The sequence below is a fragment of the Somniosus microcephalus genome, chromosome 4 (genome assembly GCF_052327205.1).
Source record: "Somniosus microcephalus isolate GS21.2 chromosome 4, FLI_Smic_1.0, whole genome shotgun sequence".
NCBI lineage: Eukaryota > Metazoa > Chordata > Chondrichthyes > Squaliformes > Somniosidae > Somniosus > Somniosus microcephalus.
In genome coordinates, this window is record NC_140990.1 from 130,108,081 (window position 1) to 130,114,080 (window position 6,000).

At 42.4% G+C, this 6,000-nt stretch overlaps 1 pseudogene; it reads right to left on the bottom strand.

Annotated features, from left to right (window-relative positions):
• The window catches only part of LOC147119769 (uncharacterized), a 34,553-nt pseudogene extending 31,861 nt beyond the window's left edge, over window positions 1-2,692 (bottom strand).
• Window positions 2,693-6,000: the final 3,308 nt, after the last annotated feature.

The window sequence follows — 6,000 nt, forward strand, 5'->3', positions numbered from 1 at the left end:
ATTTATGCATCAGCTTTGATTTCCTGCATCAACCCGTTTATGTATGCAGGGACCCAGAGTAAATTCAGGGCGGAGTTAAAGAATGTGGTGAAATATCCACTGAGCCTCATTGTTAAATTATTTAAATGATGAAAATAGTAAACTATATCATGCATTGTAACTTATATTCCAAGCAGTGCTCTTCTTGTCTGAGTCAGACACGGCCTCCCCTCCCAGATACACAGTCACTCACTCTAAGATCCTTACCCAATGTGAATTTAAGAATGTATGAGGAACACTGCATCAGCGCAAAATTTAGTGTTGTAATCAGTTTTCAGTTAGTTTCCAGTTCTCTTGTCGGTGCTGATTCAGGCCTGGCACATTCTCACCAGCCCCGAGGGCCCTGGATTATCTCTACATTTATGTGGAGTCCGACCTCTGATCTGTGATTGGATATCAAGTTTAACTGTTTAATGAAGGGACCCAATATCCCTCCTGGGAATGGTTTGGATCTTGAGCGTCGGATATGCTCCGAAATGGGATTAAGTGCTGGCCCCACGCATTGTTCTCCACTCACTGGCACCGCCCCACAGCTGCACTCCTGTGTCCATAAACAGAGGAGCAGAGGAATTGCTGGAGGATAAAGACAAACGACCATCCAGGTCACTTTCTACTCTTTTCAGTGGCCAATTGAGTCGTCACCCCGAGTGTCAGTGAACAGAAGAAAATTAATCTAACTAACGTGCCCCCTTTGTAAAGGGGCAAAATAATCAACACCAAAACGCTACAAATAGGAAAGTTATCAAAATAAATGAGAATATTACCTTCACTAAAGTTTATGCACTCCAGTCTAGTTCACTTCCTACTAACCTGGTATTCTGCCAATCAAATGGTAATGGAGTTGTTGCCCTGTCACTGTGATCAATCTCTATCGATTAGCCTACAACAGACCCAGACGTGAGGTGAGGAAAACCCCTGTGGTGGAGAGCTTTAGCAACCACAGTCATCTGTTCCTCCCAAGCATGCTGCACTTACCACATGTCATGTCTCTAATTATTTACATACTGCGTCCCAATATGTTATTCTAGGAATAATATCTATTTAATTTGCATTTGAATGAATCAACACTAACAGCTTCCACCGACTCCCTAGGGACCTGTCCATAGACTGACCACTCATTCTTAAGTACTTAAATACTGTTTCATCAGTTTGGGTTTGAATTGACCCCCTTCAAGTGCAGGCCGTGTCCACTGGTTCTACTACTCTGGACAAGGATAAATAGCAAGTCGTGCTCAAATTTACCTGGTTTAGTTACAATCCTAAAAGCAGCAATCATATCACCTCACGACATTCCCTTTTCCAGTGAGAAATTGCACAATTTAATGAATCGCACCTCACAAACCAATCCCTCCATCCTCCACTAATTCTGGTCAGTTTCTTCTGTGTCCGTTCAATAGCTGCAATACCCTGTGGTGTCCAGAGCAGTACACAGAAGTCTGAGCCCGGTTGCACCAATGATTTATCAAGTGCGGCTGGATTGACTCGCTATCTCGGCTCAATATTGACCTTTTAACACAGCCCAAACGTCTGATTTGCTTTACTAATTGTTGTGATAGCTTCAATTTATTGTCAATAAGACCTACAGATCTCTCTCACTTTCCATGGCATAAATTTCTTTTCATTTAAGTGAAAGTCCGTTCCTGGATTTCTTGTCTCCATTTGACGCACTTTGCCTTGCTCTACATTGAATTACATCTGTTGCCTGTCTGCCCAATGCCCAGGTATTTAAATTCTCCTCAGTTTATCCTTTTCAGCCTTGCAGTCTGCACCTTCACCTGCTTTGTTGCATCTGAAAACGTTCTGACTGCTATTTCCAGATGACTTATAAAGATATTGAGCAAAAAATGTCCAAACAGATCTCTGTAAGACCCCACTGGTAACATTCTCCCAGTCCAATGACAATCCCTGTATCACCGCTCTCTGGGCTCTATCGATGTACTAATTACACATCCCTTGTAAAATATTCCCACTGATTCTCGCGATATTTTATTTCAGTACCAGCGTTACCAGAGAAAGTGAATAAAAAGCATGACTGAAGTCAAGTACGTCTCACCCACTGCCTTACCCCTTTCCATCTCCTTTGTCACACTCTCAAAGAGAACTAGTGAACTAGATTGGCAAGGCCTCCCTTGGTAATATTGTAAGATGATATTTCTATCCAGATGCTCCATGATCATATCTTTAATTAGGGTTTACATGACTTTACCCCCACTGGGACTCTAACTCACTGGTCCATGGTTTCCCGGGTCACTTTGCCACCTTCTTTTTAGAATATAGGCTTAGCATCTGCCATTCACCAGTCCCCGGCAACTCTGCAGCATTCAATAATTTCTCCCAGATTTATGCCCTGCAATTTTCTCCCTTATCTCCACAAGGATCCTCGCATGAATCTTCCCTGGCCCCTGAGATTGATTCATCTTAAGACTGTACACAGCATCCATGCCGGTGGTAATATGAATAGTGTCACAAATTATTCTGAAGCACCCTCTAGGTCCCATTTCCAGATAAAATAAGTTACCTTACCCGTCTTTTGTAAAAATTCAGACAAAAACATGTAATTAGCCCCTTTGCTGCCTGTGTAGAACCAGTTATCATTTGTATCAGTTATCAGGCCCTCACCAGATCGCACTTCCAGCGCTCCCATTTCATCCATCGTTTCAATATTTCTCTTACTGCTGCTACAAAAAAACAAATTATGACCTTCCCTTCTGTTGCTATATTCAACGCGAAATGTTTATTTGCCATGTTTATGCACTTTTTACACACCCAGCATGAGTTTATTAATGAATTCATCTACACTACTTACTGTGCCACATAACACTGTCGTCGGCAATCTTGGACACATGGCTCTCTAGTCATAGAAATATGAAATATAGAAGATAAGAGCAGAAGTAGGTCATTTGCCCCCTCGAGCCTGCTCTGCCATTTAATGAGATCATGGCTGATCATCCAAATTAAGTACCCTGTCCCTGCTTTCTGCTCAATCCCTTGATCCCTTTAGCATTAAGAAATATATCTAACGCCTTCTTCAATATACTTAATGAATTGGCCTCAATTGCCTTTTCTGGCAGAGAATTCCACAGTTGCACAACTCTCTGGGTGAAGAATTTCCTCCACATCTCTGTCCTAAATGGTTTACCCCTTATCTTTAGACTGTGACCACTGGTTAAGGACTTCCCCACCATCGGGAACATCCTTCCTGTATCTAGTCTGTCTAGTCCTGTTAGAATGTTTAAGTATCAATTAGATGCCCTCTCATTCTTCTAATCTTCAAGGAATATAAGCCCAGTCGACCCAATCTCTCCTCACACATCATTCCTGCCATCCCAGGTATCAGTCTGGTGAATCTTCGCTGCGCGCCCTCCATGGCAAAAATATCCTTCCTCAGATAAGTCAACCAAAACTGCACACAATACGCAAGATGTGGTCTCACCAAGGCCCTGTACAACTGCAGCAAGACATCCTTCCTCCTGTACTCGAATCCTTTCGCTATGAAGGCCAACATACCATTTGCCTTCTTAAGCACCTGCTCCACCTGCATGCTCACCTTCAGCGACAGGTGCACAAGGGCACCCAGGTCTCGTTGCAATTCCCTTTCTCCCAATCAATTGCCATTCAGATAATAATCTGTCTTCGTGTTTTTGGCACCAAAGTGGATAACCTCGCATTCATCCACGTTATATTGCATCTGCAATGCTTCTGCCATTCACCAACCTGTCCAAATCATCCTGGATTTTCTCGGCAACCTCCTCACAGCACACACACCCACCCAGCTTTGTGTCGTCTGCAAACGTGGAGGCATTACATCTAGTTCCCTCGTCTAGATCATTAATATATATTGTGAATAGCTGGGGTCCAAGGAATGATCCCTGCGATAACCCAGTAGTCACAGCCTGCCACTCGGAAAAGGACCCGTTTATTCCAAATCTTTTCTTTCAGTCTGCCAACCAGTGCTCTGTCCAAGTCAGTACCTTGCCCCCAATCCCATGTGCTTTAACTTTACACGCTAATCTCTTATGCGGGACCGTATCGAAAGCCTTTTGAAAGCCCAAATACACCACTGCCAATGGTTCTCCCTCATCAATTTTACCAGTTACATTCTCTAAAAATTCCAGTAGATTAGTCAAGCACGATTAACCTTTACTAAATCCATGCTGACTTTGTCCGAACCAGTCACTTTTTTCCAAGTGCTCTGCTATTACATCTTTTGTTATGCACTCGAGCATTTTCTCCACTACCGATGTCGGGCTTACAGGTCTGTAATTCCCCCTTTTCTCTCTACCACCTTTTTTGAATAGTGGGGTAACATTAGCTACCCTCCTATCCATGGGTACTGTTCCAGATTACATCGAATGTTGGAAAATGATCAGCAATGCATCTACTATTTGTAGGGTCACTTCCTTAAGCACCCTAGGATGTAGATTATCAGGCCCTGGAGATTTATCGGCCTTCAATCACGTCAAATTCCCTAACACCATTTCCCTACCTATACTGATTTTTTTCAGTTCCTCCCTTTCTTCAGACCCTAGGTTCCCCAACATCTCTTGGAGGTTATTTGTGTCCTCCTTTTTGAAGACAGAACCAAAATATGTAATTAATTGGTCAGCCATTTTTTTGTCCAACATTATATTTTCCCCTGTTTCTGACAGCAAGGGACCTACGCGTGACTTAACCAATCTTTTTCTCTTCACATATCTATAGAAGCTTTTACTTTCAGTTTATATGTTAGCCGCTAGCTTACTCTCATAATCTATTTTCTCCCTCTAAATTAATCCCTTTGTCCTCCTTTATTGAATGCTAAACTGTTCCCAATCCTCAGGTTTACTGCATTTTCTGGCCAATTTATATCTACTCTCCTTGGATCTTATGCTAACCCTAATTTCCCCTGTTAGCCACGGTTGAGTCACCTTTTTTTGTTTTATTTTTATGCCAAACTGGGTTGAACAAATTCTGCAGTTCATCCATGCGGTCTTTGAATGTTTGCCATTGCCTACCCACCGTCAACCCCATTGAGTGACCTTCCCCAATCAATCATACCCATCTCGCGCCTCATATCATCATAGTTTCCTTTATTTAAATTCAGGATCCTAGTCTCTGATTCAACTACTTTACTCTCCATCTTAATGACGAATTCTATCATATTATGATCGCTCCAACCCAAGGGGACTCGTACAACAAATTAGCTAATTAATCCTTCCGCATTGCATAATACCCAGCCTAAGATGGCCTGATCTCCAGTTGGTTCCTCGACATATTGGCCCAGGAAACCATCACGTAAATATTCTAGGAATTCCTTCTCCACAGTATTGTAACTAATTTGGTTAGCCCAATCTATATATAGATTAAAGTCACCCATGATAACTGCTTTGCCCTTATTGAACGCTTCTCTAATTTCACTTTTAATGCCATCCCCAACCTCCGCATTACTGCTTGGAGGTCTATATACCACTCCCACTAACGATTTCTGCCCCTTGGTATTTCTCAGTTCTACCCATACAGATTCCACATCATCAGAGCTAATATCCTTCCTTAAAATTGTATTAATCCCCTCTTTAACCAGCAATGCTACCCACCTCCCTTTCCTTTTTGTCTATCTTTCCTGAATATTGAATATGCCTGGATGTTGATTTCCCAGCCTTGGCCACCCTGGAGCCATGTTTCCATAATCCTAACCAAATTATATTTGTTTACCGCTATTTGCGCAGCTAATTCATCCAGCTTATTAGGAAAGCTCCTCGCATTAAGACAAAATCCTTCAGGCTTGTTTTTAACGCTCATAGACCTATTAGAATTATTAATTACTGTGGCCATGTTTGATTAAACCGTTGATTTCTCTGACTGCCACTTTTGTTTTTCTCCTTCCTATCTTTTGCTATTATCCTTGCTTCCCTCCCCTCTGTCTCCCTGCCCAGCTTCCCAATCACCTGCCATTTAATTTTAAACCCTCCCCCAGAGAACTAG